Genomic DNA, 13859 nt, shown 5'->3' with positions numbered 1-13859 from the left:
ATTATAGAGGGCACGGATTGCATGGACCACTGGGTGTTGCATACTGTTATGCATAATGAATACTGTTATGCTGAAAATAAAAAACAAATTAAAAAAAAAAAAAGTTGTCCTATGAAGTAGTCGCGGTTGTTCTCTTGTAGTCTTTTTTTTTTTTTTTTTCCTTCTTGGTTGATTTTCTGGGGGAGGGGCCTGCCACGTGGGTTTTCAGTCATGATATTCCCTGAGTTAAGTCCTCCCGACCCCCTCAAGGGGGTGGGCTCTGAGGAAACTGTTTTTTTCAGGCTTTTGTTCTCCGGCAGTTTTTATGTTTGTTCACTTTTTTTTTTTTCTCACCTTGACTGCTTTTGATGGTTTTTGTAGTTTTAGAGGAAAACAATCTGCACCCTGACCTCCCTCTCAGAGAGAAACCTCAGTCTGGCTGCAGAGCCCAAATAAATTCCCCCTTGGCCGCTGGCAAGCAGGTTCCAAGTCGTGGTTCCTGGGGATGCAGTATCTTTTGCTTGTCCCAAAACCACAGCAGTGGGGGCTGTCTGGGCAGCTCCAGACTGCCAAAGAGTTTCCAAGCAGTGATCGCACACTGAGACTTTCCTGCTGGTCCGGGCTGGAAGTGCCTGGTCTTTCTGGGTCTAAGAGCTCCTGGCTTGCTCGCACCTCTTTCAGGGGAGGATGTGGGTCGAGCACGCATTTCAGGCTCTGAGAATGGGGCGCAGGTCCGAAAGCACCAGGCTGGGCCTTTGCGCACCTCTTTCAGGGGAGACTTCGGGGCGCGTGTCTTAGGCTCTGAAACAATGGTGTGGGTCAATGAGCGCCAGCTGGGCCTTTGTACCTCTCTCAGGAGAGGATGAGGGGCGTGCGCATTTCAGGCTGTATAGCAGGGCTTGCACATTCTGTCCTCTGGCGAGGCTCCCAGCCCCTCACAGGAGCTGGACCTCAAGAGTTCTCGGGCACGCTGGTGGCTTAGGGACCAAGATTTGGTTTCTCTGCTGCACTCTCTCTGGCTCAGCGCCAGGGGAGGCTGTCCTGGGACCAGGGACTTAAGCCCCTGTCCCTAGCTGTCCCGATTTCCACAATTCCCCCCCCTCGAGATCTTTTGCTCTTTTGGAGTGCTTTCAACCAGTTTCCAAGTTAATGCTGGTCCCCAGACTCAGGGCACTTGAGCTCGTATTGGGGTATTACTTTCCAAATGGTCACCTCTGGTGGCTCCCTCCCCCTTTTGTTTATCTTCCGATATAAGTTCGCTGTTCCCACTCCATTTTACCTGCACACTGGTGTTTTCTACCCCTGTAGAGATCCAGACATGTATAAATCTGATCTCAGGCTGATTTCATGGGTGATCGGAATTCTTTGGTAGGTAATCAGCTCACTTTAGGGTACAGGTTTAAAAGGTGCCTCCTCCTACTTCCCCGCCATCTTGTCCACCTCCTTTTTTTAAGATTTCATTCATCTATTTGACAGAGATCACAAGTAGTCAGAGAGGCAGGCAGAGTGAGAGGGGGGAAGCAGGCTCCCCACTGAGAAGGGGGGCTTGATCCCAGGACGCCGGGACCACGACCTGATCGGAAGGCAGAGGCTTTAACTCACTGAGCCACCCAGGTGGCCCTTACTTATCTTTTGGAGTAAATAGATTAATATTTTTTACAAAATTGGAAATTTTGCAACCACTTTTTCTTTGTGTTTTTTTTAAGCTCCACACTCTTTCCCCTCTTCCTTCTTCTTTCTGTGGAACTAATGATATAAAATTAGATCTTTTGTTATAATCGCACAAGGTATTTGAGTTTCTATTCTTTTTTTTAGATTATTTTCCTTCTTTTATTCAGGTTGTAATTGCTATTTTTGTGTCTCCAAATTCCCCTGATTCTTTTTGTGTCATCTCCATTCTCCTGTTGAACTCAGTACATCTTTTGTCATGACTATTTTTCTAAATTCTGAAATTTCCATTTTGTTCTTCTTTATATATTTTTTCCTCTTTTCTGAGACTTCTATTTCATTTGTTTCCAGCACGTTTATAATTGTTTGTATAAAGCATTTTATACCTGTTTTACAATGTTTGTCAGACAATTTCAACATCCGTGTCATCTTGGTGTTTGCATCTATTGATTTTCTTTTATCCCTCAATTCACCCTGTGAACTCAAGTTGGGATTTTCCTGGTTCTTGAGATTATAAGTGATTTCAGTGGTATCCTAAAGATTTTGGATAATATAATATGAAACTCTGGAGCTTATTTAAATCCATTTAGTCTTTTTTTTTTATTTTAGTTTATTTTTTCAGTGTTCCAAGATTCGTTTTTTATGCATCACATCCAGTGCTCCATGCAATATGTGCCCTTCTTAATATCCACCAACAGTCTCACCCATCCCCCCACACCTTCCCTTCCAAAGACCTCAGTTTGTTTCTCAGAGTCCACACTCACTCATGGTTCATATCTACTTCCGATTTCCTACACTAATTTTTTCCTTTTCTTCTCCTAATATCCTCCATGTTACTCCTTATTCTCCACAAGTAAGTGAAACCATATAGATAATTGACTTTCTCTGTTTGATGTATTTTACTCAGCATAATCTCCTCCAGTCCCATCCATGTTGATACAAAAGTTGAGTATTCAACCTTTCTGTTGGAGGTGTAATATTCCATTTAGCCATTTTCTGCTGCCACACCAATGAGGAGAGAAGGTACTACCTGGGTAGTACCTGCTTAGGTGGGGGTGAAATTCCAGGTTTTATGCTCTGTCTACTCTAAACCTTGGTTGGGAGAAGGCACCTCATTATTGCTGGACATATGTAGGTATTCTTATTTCCTACTAGGTCTCTGCTGGTACCATACTTGTTGGGCAAAAGTGTCTTGCTATTGCTTTCTATTTGGCATATATTGACATCATGGTGGGGTGATGACCTTTGTTGCTATCAGGTAGGGATGGAAGTCCCTGCTACCTACCTTGTCTTTTTAGACACCACCCCCAATGAGTGGGCCATTTTTGTTTGTGTCCACTGATATTTTTCAGATGCCAGCTTCCTCAGCACACTGTCTATAATATATTGAGCAAAAAGAATAAAACCAAGCAACTCACCACTTAGCCAATCTGTCCCCTTTTGCCACTTTTGAATCTTTTTGTATTTGTCATATCTGTAATGCCCAGTGTTTTCAGTTTTTTCTTGAGGCAGTAGGGAGAAATGTGTCTAAGCCATCTTGTCCTGAAACCAGAAATCCTAAGTCAATTTTTTTTTTTTTGTCTCCTTTATGGTGTATGATTTCCTCATTCTTTGCATGCCTATAATCTTTGATTGAATGCCAAACATTGAAAATTTGACATTTTGGCTACGAGATACTTTTGCATTCCTGTAAATATTCTTGAATTTTCTAACCACTTCCCCCACCATGCCAGGATTCAGTTAAGTTGGTTGGAAATAGTTTGATTATTTTATGGCTTGTTTTTAGCTCCCACAGAGTGTTGTCTAAGTGAAGTTTTTATCACTATTAAGGCATGAACTTTCTTAATACTCTCACTCACACCCCATTAATCACAAGATTTTTCTACCTGATTCTTGGGATCAAACACTGTATTAGACACTTTTGAAGTTTCAGGTATTCTTCTCCCTGATATTTTCAATAGTTCTTCCCCAGGTCTTAGTTAGTTTCCTCAAATGCATACATTCACTGATCTTTACTCAACTGAATACTGGAAGGTAGCCTTGGAAAACCTCTATACTTCCCTTTATGTGTTTCTTCTTTAGTACACTGCCCTGTGAACTCGAGCTGCCATACCTACTCTTGACTCTTAGTTATGTTTAATCAATCAGGGAGGCCAACAGATTGTTCTTGGTTCCCCCTTCCTGCACTGTGGCCTAAACATTTTCTCCAGGCAATAATCTGGGACTACCTTAGGGCTTGCACTGTTGTTATTGTATTCCCCCCACCCTATTTCTCAGGAATTACTGTCCTTCAATGCATTATTGCCTATTGTCTTGAAAGTATTTGGTCCATATATTTTCCCTGTATTTTTAAAAGATGTTTCAGGAAGGACAATAAATCCAATCTGTTATTCTATCTTGGCAGAAGCAAGGATGAAAGGAGGATTTTTTTTACCCTAGATACAATAACCTCACTTAAATATTAATATAGCAACAGGTGGGGATGCCTGGGCTGCTCAGTGCGTTGGGCCTCTAACTTCAGCTCAGGTTGTGATCTCAGGGTCCTGGGATCAAGCCCTGCATTCAGCTCTCTGCTCAGTGGGGAGCCTGCTTCCCCCGCCCCTCTGCCTGCCTCTCTGCTTGCTTGTGATCTCTCTCTCTCTGTCTGTCAAATAAATAAATAAATAAATAAATAAAATCTTTAAAAATATATATAGCACCAGGTGTCAGAAATGGAATAGTAGGTACTCATAGGAAACTCACAGATCTAGTGGGTTCCCTTAGCTCTTCACACATCTGCATCCCCATTGAAATGCATATCAACACTCAAGCTGGTATATGGTAGGTCCAAAATTCTTGAGATTACAATGTTAACTTTCTGACTATGTAAAGAAAAGAAGAAGAAGAAGAAGAAGAAGAAGAAGAAGAAGAAGAAGAAGAAGAAGAAGAAATCTTCAGTGTATGTGTTTCAAGTTGAGAGACTTTTTCCCAAAGCATTATATATCATGGACATTCAAACACAACTTGAAAATTGGGAACAATTGCAACAGGTTTTAAAGGGATCAATTTACAAGGAGATCTTTCTAAAGATGCTTCAAGACAGATACCAACACCAAACCCACACTTCTGAATTTCCTCCAAAGACAAACAGGGAAGATAAAAAGAAAAGTAATTAGGGAAGACAGGAAATGACATATAAAAATAAAAATAGATTCATTCATTCACTCATTTATCATCCATGCACTTACAAACTTACTGATGATTCATCTGTTATATTCATCTATTATGGGACAACATTTATACTGCATGTTTGGTTGAGAAAGGGAAACTTCTTTTGCTATCACTCCAACTTCTCCCATTCTGTGGTTGCCAAACCTCTCCCCACAACATTTTATCCCCACTATGTGTATACAACACTTCCCTGGTGGTCTCTGTACTACTACCACACTGCCACCTTTCCTAAGGGTCTGGCCCACTAGAGAGGTTCTAGGCCTCCTAAAATTCTAACAGCCACCTCTAATGCCTAGGACTGTGTAGTGATTTTATGACTGCTAAGCAACAAGAGGGTGAGGGATCTTTCCTATAAATGGGAAGTGTGAACAATCAAGTGGGGAAGACAGTATAAACAGGACTCACAAAGACCAAATACTTGCTCTGTGTGGGAAGCCACAATAAGGCTTGAGATGAGGACCAAACCAGGCCCTGACTTGTGCCTCCTTTAAAGTCTGAATAACCTAAAGAAAGGTTTAGGACGGAAAAGTTGAGTAGCACTGAGAAAGGGTCCGTGCTATGTGTTGTGCACCTGCCTATGTGACTTCCCACATGCCTGCTAAACAAATGAGAACAATTTGGTTGGGGTCAAAAGTTCATTGCTGGTCCTTGCTGCCCTGGTACTGCTCATAAATTACTTTCAGGTTTGCCGTATCAATACAGAACAATTGTACTAGCATCAGCCGTTTGGTGTCACGAGGTCTGCTTATAGTTAAATGTGAAACTTATTATGGGAACTCATGGTTGTTTAGCTAGGCACAGGTGTATTGCTTCTCCTATCACTATATATATGGCTTTAGTGCTTTGAATAAACCTGGTACTGTTGGACATCATCCTCAGTGCTCCTCCTGCCCCCATCTCTTTGTCTCTTAATTTCTTTTCACCATCCTCTTACCTTCACGTTTCCTGGTCGATTTGTCAGGCCAGCAGCGAGAGTTCTGCAACCAAAAAGCACTCTTTTTTCAACAAAACTTGAAAGCTACCTTCGCATAAAAACTTTCCTTCCAAAGAAATATGACTTGACTTGATTTTTCCAGATTTTTATCTGTTCAGATTCTTATTTGAGTGGGGGAGAAGGAAGCACTTTGATTTGAGAATTATGCCTCTATCAGAAAGTATGAATACCCAGCTTTTGTATCAACATGTATGGGACTGGAGGAGATTATGCTAAGTGAAATAAGTCAAGCAGAGACAGCCAAGTATCATATGGTTTCACTTACTTGTGGAGCATAAGGAATAACACGGAGGACATTGGGAGATGGAGAGGAGAAGTGATTTGGGGGAAATTGGAGAAGGATAGAAACCATGAGAGACTGTGGACTCTGAGAAAAACTGAGAGCTTTGGGTGGCAGGGGGCGGGGGTTGGGTGAGCCTAGTGGTGGGCATTATGGAGGCACGTATTGCATGGAGCACTGTGGTGCATAGACAATGAATGCTAGAACACTGAAAAGAAATAAAATAAAATGACTTGAATAATAAATCCTAAACACAGGATTATTATGAAAATTCAGTAAGCTAATCTATCTAAAAATCTTGGAACAAAATGGAAACCCACTATTTGCCCAGTTGGATTCTAGACAAAATGCATTCTACATATTTTCCTCAGGTGAAAATTTTCCAAACTTATGAGGCTTCTCTGACAATGGAAAATAGTAATGAACCCACATGATGTACTTCCCATTTCTTTTGCTTCTGGGGGAATTGGTAGATACCATAATATACTGTCTATAGAATGCAGTCAACCAAGGCACCTCTAACTTTCCAGAAAACCCTAAATCTTGGATTAAAAGGAAGAAAAATTAAAGTTGCCACCTAGCCGAGGCCAGCTGTGCCTCCTCACTGCCAGATTAGTCACATGAAAAGTGAAAAATATTGCCAGGCTCCTGGTTGCTCCATCTGCCTCCAGCTCAGCACATGCCTGTGTGCAAGATCCTGGCAGAGGCCATGATTTTCTATACCTTTCTGCTGAGATGACTCTCATTTTCACTAACACCACAGCTCTAGTCCTATGAATCTATGTGCTAAACCTTCATGTACATCTTAGCCAATGATTTAATAATAGCAGCTTAGAAAATCCAGAAAGTTCAAAAACAAGCCATATATTATTTATTTATATTATTTATATTTATACAATATATTATTTATATTTATACAAGAATGTGATTTGCATATGTTGCTATTTAGTGTTTCTAGTTACTTCTACCCATACATAAACTTCACTTTAGTTGAACTCCTTTTCTGGCCCAAAGATGACCATGATCCACTGATTTCCATACTCCAGTGTGAGGACAGGGGCTTCTGCCCCCACACATGAGACAGCAAGGAAGAAGACTCCACAGACCAACTAATCAGCTTCCCACCTTTGCTCTCATTACAGACATGGCAGCTCAGGTTCTTCCACCCACATGCTGCCTTGGCATGGCAGCCTTCTGTTGCATTTATCTAGGTCTATCTTGCCAGGTTTGGACATATAATGGGGAATAGCTTGGCCCAATAAAGGGAATCTACACTTTTGTTCTAGACACACCTGGATTCAAACCCAATTTCAGCCTAAATAAATAATCTTGTCTAAATAAAATAACTTCAAATATTACTTTTTAAAAATATTTTATTTATTTATTTGACAGACAGAGATCACAAGTATGCAGAGGCAGGCAGAGAGAGGGGAGGAAGTAGGCTCCCTGTAGAACAAAAAGCCTGACATGGGGCTTAATCCCAGGACCCTGGGATCATGACCTGAGCTGAAGGCAGAGGCTTTAACCCACTGAGCTACCCAGGCATCCCTCAAATATTACATTCTTTACCAGTTAAATAGAGGTAATAAGATGAATTATTAAAGATTATTTTGAAGATTAAGTAAATATGTGTCTAACGAGTACAAAGTCCAATAATGTTAATTTCCCCTTCTTCTCTCCTCTGAACTAAGTATGGGAGTCATTTCCACTTTGTCTCACAACTCCAGCTTGACTTTGAAGGATCCTCAGGCTGCATTTAGATGCTTCAAGGAAAAATTGCACATCTGTATGGTCAAGGGGAGATGCAGGATGGCATGCCTGACACTTACTTAACATTCCTACATAAAACCATTCACTGAAGGCAGAGACCAGGGTTTATTTAATTGTGCACCATACTACTGAGCAAATTGTAGTGACTCGTGTTGGATGAATCCTCGAATATATGAATAACGTTTCAATGGATAGGTAGATGGACAGATGAGCAAATGATGCCTCAATGAATTAATTATAATGCATATTGTTGTTTCTTCTTGCCTGTCTCTGACACTTGGACATTTTTGGGTTTTTTTGCACTGTTGGATTCTTGTCTCATAATATCATTTCATGTCATGACCCAGATTCTCCTAAGGAAACTCTTCATTGGCACCCTGGGTTGTGCCTGTCCAGACAATATCAGCTCAGGGCCTTATTTCTAGGACCAAAGGACACTTATCAAAGATGGTATTTGGCACCGATCTTGATATGTTGATGACTAGTGGGACTATTTCTTCTTCAACTCTACCACATTTCTGTTCCATGTAGAATTTTTACTTCAATGATCTGCATATAAGAGGAAAATGATCAAACATTTCATTACTAAACTAAAGATATCTCCAGGCCTCAGCTAGACTAGCATGTCCAGGCTTAAATAATGGCCCAGGGGCTCCCAACTCTAATCTCAACCAAGTTGGTGGTTATCAGACCTACACGTGGGGTTTATTAAAAGGAAGTTTTCCTTAGCCCCGTCTATGAAGATTCTCATTCTCAGGATCTGTATGTTCAATAAGCTCCCAAGTGACTTTGGTGAATAACCAGCACCATACTTGCTCTATTCATATCCCCTGGGACCAAAACACTAATTCTAGAATGGGAGAAACTTCCTTCATTTACATGGAAGTCCACAAGCAAATCCCTTGGGATAACATGAAGGCCCATGGCAATTCCTGGACTTGACCATTCTTGGTCAGCTTCTGCCTCCAGCTGGTAATTCTTGCCCACTCTTATCCACCAAGTAGTTTTGAGCCTGACTACCTTACCATGCCTTAATCTGGTCCTTACCTGTAGCCTTTAGCCTGTGCTACTCAGGGGGATAAATTGTGCATACATAAGAGTCTGTATTTATATGTTAATTTTCTCTACACAAGGGAGCCAGTTTCCAGCATTTTCCTTCAATATGGATATTTCTTTTTTGATGAATTCTTTCCCAGGGGACTTACTATCTTTTTTGCCTGCACATATCTCAGACACCCACAATGGTAGAAACACACCCACAGAGAGAATATTTTTGCAAACCCTGGGTCAGTAGCCATAATAAATTACCTCCTCTTCTATCACAGTTCAATATGAGAACTATTCTCAGGACTATTATTTTTATATTCCTTTGTTAGTCTAGACAGCAATAGGGCTCCACTTGGTATGTGCCTGGGGTGAAGCACATTTGGTACTCAAAGGAGATAGCAATGTGTCCAGGCAAAGATCAGCAAGTCCCAGTGCTCAGAAATGTGCACACACTAAGTCCAAGAAGTAACATGGGTCAAAGTTAGGTCAGAGAATGGGGATAGTACATGGAAACTTGCAAATTTGTAGGACCTAGAAAAAAACATAGCTACAGAGCTATTGGATGCATGATTGCAGAGAGTGGGCTTCATATGATAAATGTAAATGAAGTCCTGGCATGGAGATCCATTGTGAATTGGTGATGGTGACAAGATAAAAGTGGAGACTTGGAGCTCCCAGCATGGGACAAAACATTAAGGTGAGTTCTCTCAGCTACAAAGTGGAGTCTTAAATCATGAACCTACAGAAATCAGGGTAGGGGAAACTAAAGCAAAGCTTGAGAAAGGGCAGGTAAATGTAGGCAGGCAGGGCAAGGGGAGTAAGGGATGTGTCTCAGTCTTGGGGATGAATTTCTTGGACAAGTGTCTTAGTCCAGGAGGGCCTTGAAGCCTGAAACTGGACTCAAAGTGCTGGGCAGTGTTCCACCATAGAAGTATGATGAAGAATCTGATTACAAAACCAAGAGTGAGCCATTCCTGATTTCTCTCCTTTGCCCATATATTTTCCCATATATTTTCCCATATATTTTCCTTTAACTTATTTCTGTCAGCACATAGTTGGGTTTTGATTTTTGAATTCCAATCTGTTCATCTCTTCCTTTTAATTTGGGTACATGGACATTTCCATTTAATGCACTTGTTGATATGCTTAAGTTTAAATCTAGCATGCTCCATTTTTTTTTTTAATTTTTGTTTTGTCTATTTTTATTTTTTATTGCTTTTTGATTCACTTTTCCCTATTTTTCTGCCTCTTTTTGGATTTAGTATTTTTATGATTTCATGTTATTTTGTTTGTTGGATCATCAGCTGTAATGCCTTATTTTGTTACTTTCACAGTTGCTTTAGAGATTATAGTATAAATCCTCACTGCATCACAGTCTACCATTAAGTGATATTGTAACACTTCATGCTTGGTAATCACATGCAAAGGAATGAAACTGGACCACTTTTTTTTTTTTTTTTTTTTTTTACACCATACACAAAAATAAATTGAAAGTGGATGAAAGACCTAAATGTGAAATAGGAAACCATCAAAATCCTAGAGAAAAACACAGAAAATAACTTCCTCAGTGTCAGCCATAGCAACTTCTTACTAAATATGTCTCCTGAGGCAAGGGAAACAAAAGTAAAAATGAACTATTGGGACTACATCAAGATAAAAAAAAGTTTTGCATAGGGAAGGAAATAATCAACAAAACTAAAAGGCAACCTATGAAATGGGAGAATATATTTGCAAATAACGTACTTGATGAAGGGTTGGTATCCAAAATCTATAAAGAACTTATCAAACTCAACACCCCCCCCCAAAAAAAATAACCCAGTTAGAAAATAGGCAGAAGATGTGAACAAATATTTTCTGGAAAGAAGACATCCAGATGGCTAACAGGCACAAGAAATGATGCTCAACATCACTGATCATAAGGAAAATAAAACCAAAACTACAATGATATATTATACAAGTCAGAATGGCTAAAATTAACAACACAGGAAACAACAGGTATTGGTGAGAATGCAGAGAAAAGAGAACCCTCTTATATTGTTGGTGGAAATGCAAACTGGTGCAGCCATGCTGGAAAACAGCATGGAGATTCCTTAAAAAGTTAAAAATAGAACTACCCTATGATCCAGAAGTTGCAAACTAGGTATTTTACCAAAGAATACAAAAACATTGATTTGAAGGGATACATGAACCACAATATTCATAGCAACATTATCTACAATAGCCAAATTATGGGAAGAGCCCAAATGTCCACCAACTGATAAATGGATAAAGAAGATGCAACATATACACACAATGGAATATTGCTCAACCATAAAATATAATGACATCTTGCCACTTGGAACGACAGAGACAGAGCTAGAGAATATTATGCTAAGTAAAGTAAGTCAGTCAGAAAAAGATAAGTACCATATGATTTGACTCATATGTGGAATTTAAGAAACAAAGCAGATGAATGTAGGGGGATAAAAAAGAAAAGCAAACCAGAAAATAGACTAATGACCATAAAGAAAAAACTGAGGGTTGCTGGAGGAGAGATAAGGGGAGGGTGGGTTAAATTACATGATGGGGATTAAGGAGGGCACTTGTGATGAGTACTGGGTATTGTATGTAGGTTAGGAATGACTATATTGTACACCAAAAACTAATATTACATTGTATATTAACTAACTGGAATTTAAATAAAAACTTGAGAAAGAAAAAACATTTAAAATATGTGTTCTTGATTGCATTACACTCAATGAGAAATCTGCTGCTAACCCTAGTATTTCCTGTCTGAACATAATGTGGCCCTTGCCCAGTTGCTTTTAAGGTTTCTTATTGTTGTTGTTTTCATTGTTAGTTATGAGAAATCAAATTATGATGTGACTTCATGCACTTTAGTTTTCATGTTCTTGTGGTTTATTGATCTTGGATATGCGGGTTGAAAGATTTTTATAAAATTTGGAAAATTTTCAGCTGTTCTCCCTTCGAATATTTCTATCCCTTCTTTCCCATCACACATCATATACCTTCTTTCTTTGAATGACTCCAATTCCATGTTTATTAGGGTGCTTGAAGTTGGCCCTCAGTTCATTGACACCTTTTATAATCTTAAATTTTGTTTGCTTAAATTTGCAGTTTCTGGGGCACCTGGGTGGCTCAGTGGATTAAGCCGCTGCCTTTGGCTCAGGTCATGATCTCAGTGTCCTGGGATCGAGCCCCGCATCGGGCTCTTTGCTCAGCGGGTAGCCTGCTTCTCTCTCTCTCTCTGCCTGACTCTCTGCCTACTTGTGATCTCTCTCTCTGTCAAATAAATAAATAAAATCTTTAAAAAAAAATTTGCAGTTTGTAATACTATTCCTTCATGTTCAACAATCTATTTTTTCTTCCATATTTAATGCTATTAATTTCATCCAGTATATTTTTCACTTTAATCATTATAGTTTTAAATTCTAGAAATTTAATTTAGGTATTTGTAATATCTTTCATGTATCTATTTAATCACTTTACCATATGAATTATAATTATGGTAAAGGCTTGGTAAACTTGTTTGTGAATTCTAATACCTGTATTGCTTCCAGGTCAGTTTTGCTTTGTTGGGTTTTTGGCTATTGTTATAGGCTTGTATTTACTTGATTGTTTATATCCTGGATAATTTTTTTTCTCACTATTTTTTTAATATTTTATTTCTTTTCAGCATAACAGTATTCATTGTTTTTGCACCACACTCAGTGTTCCATGCAATCCATGCCCTCCCTAATACCCAGCACCTGGTTCCCCCAACCTTCCACCCCCCACTCCTTCAAAAACCTCAGATTGTTTTTCAGAGTCCATAGTCTCTCATGGTTCACCTCCCCTTCCAATTTCCCTCAACTCCCTTCTCCTCTCCATCTCCCCATGTCCTCCAAGTTATTTGTTATGCTCCACAAATAAGTGAAACCATATGATAATTGACTCTCTCTGCTTGACTTATTTCACTCAGCATAATCTCTTCCAGTCCTGTCCATGTTGCTACAAAAGTTGGGTATTCATCCTTTCTGATGGAGTCATAATACTCCATAGTGTATATGGACCACATCTTCCTTATCCATTTGTCCACTGAAGGGCATCTTGGTTCTTCCAACAGTTTCGTGACTGTGGCCATTGCTGCTATAAACATTGGGGTACAGATGACCCTTCTTTTCACGACATCTGTATCTTTGGGGTAAATACACAGTGGTGCAATTGCAGGTCATAGGGAAGCTCTATTTTTAGAGCATTTACCTAATTTCTATTTTTAGAGCTATTTCCTCTAATTTCTTGAGGACTCTCCACACTATTCTCCAAAGTGGCTGCACCAACCTGCACTCCCCCCAACAGTGCAAGAGGATTCCTCTTTCTCCACATCCTCTCCAACACATGTTGTTTCCTGTCTTGCTAATTTTGGCCATTCTAACTGGTGTAAGGTGGTATCTCAATGTGGTTTTAATTTGAATCTCCCTGATGGCTAGTGATGATGAGTATTTTTTCATGTGTCTGATAGGCATTTGTGTGTCTTCATTGGAGAAGTGTCTGTTCATATCTTCTGCGTGTTTTTTGATATGATTATCTGTTTTGTGTGTGTTGAGTTTGAGGAGTTCTTTATAGATCCTGGATATCAACCTTTTGTCTGTACTGTCATTTGCAAATATCTTCTCCCATTCCATGGGTTGCGTCTTTGTTTTGTTGACTGTTTCCTCTGCTGTGCAGAAGCTTTTGCTCTTAATGAAGCCCCAAAAGTTCATTTTTGCTTTTGTTTCCTTTGCCTTTGGAGAAATATCTTGAAAGAAGTTGCTGTGGCTGATATCAAAGAGATTACTGCCTATGTTCTCCTCTAGGATTCTGATGGATTCCTGACCACGTTGAGGTCTTTTATCCATTTCAAGTTTCTTTTTGTATGGTGTAAGAGAATGG

At 39.7% G+C, this 13859-nt stretch overlaps 1 long non-coding RNA gene across 1 annotated transcript; it reads right to left on the bottom strand.

The window, feature by feature from the left end:
- Window positions 1-621: 621 nt before the first annotated feature.
- Window positions 622-895, bottom strand: LOC116597073. The gene is made up of 3 exons (XR_004288455.1): window positions 827-895; window positions 723-742; window positions 622-633 (listed from the first exon to the last, which is right to left on the bottom strand). It is a non-coding gene; the product is annotated as an uncharacterized LOC116597073 (long non-coding RNA).
- Window positions 896-13859: the final 12964 nt, after the last annotated feature.

The sequence above is a fragment of the Mustela erminea genome, chromosome 8 (assembly GCF_009829155.1).
Source record: "Mustela erminea isolate mMusErm1 chromosome 8, mMusErm1.Pri, whole genome shotgun sequence".
NCBI classification, from domain to species: domain Eukaryota; kingdom Metazoa; phylum Chordata; class Mammalia; order Carnivora; family Mustelidae; genus Mustela; species Mustela erminea.
The sequence above is the reverse complement of the archived record's forward strand: the minus strand, read 5'-3'. Positions and strand labels throughout refer to the sequence as shown.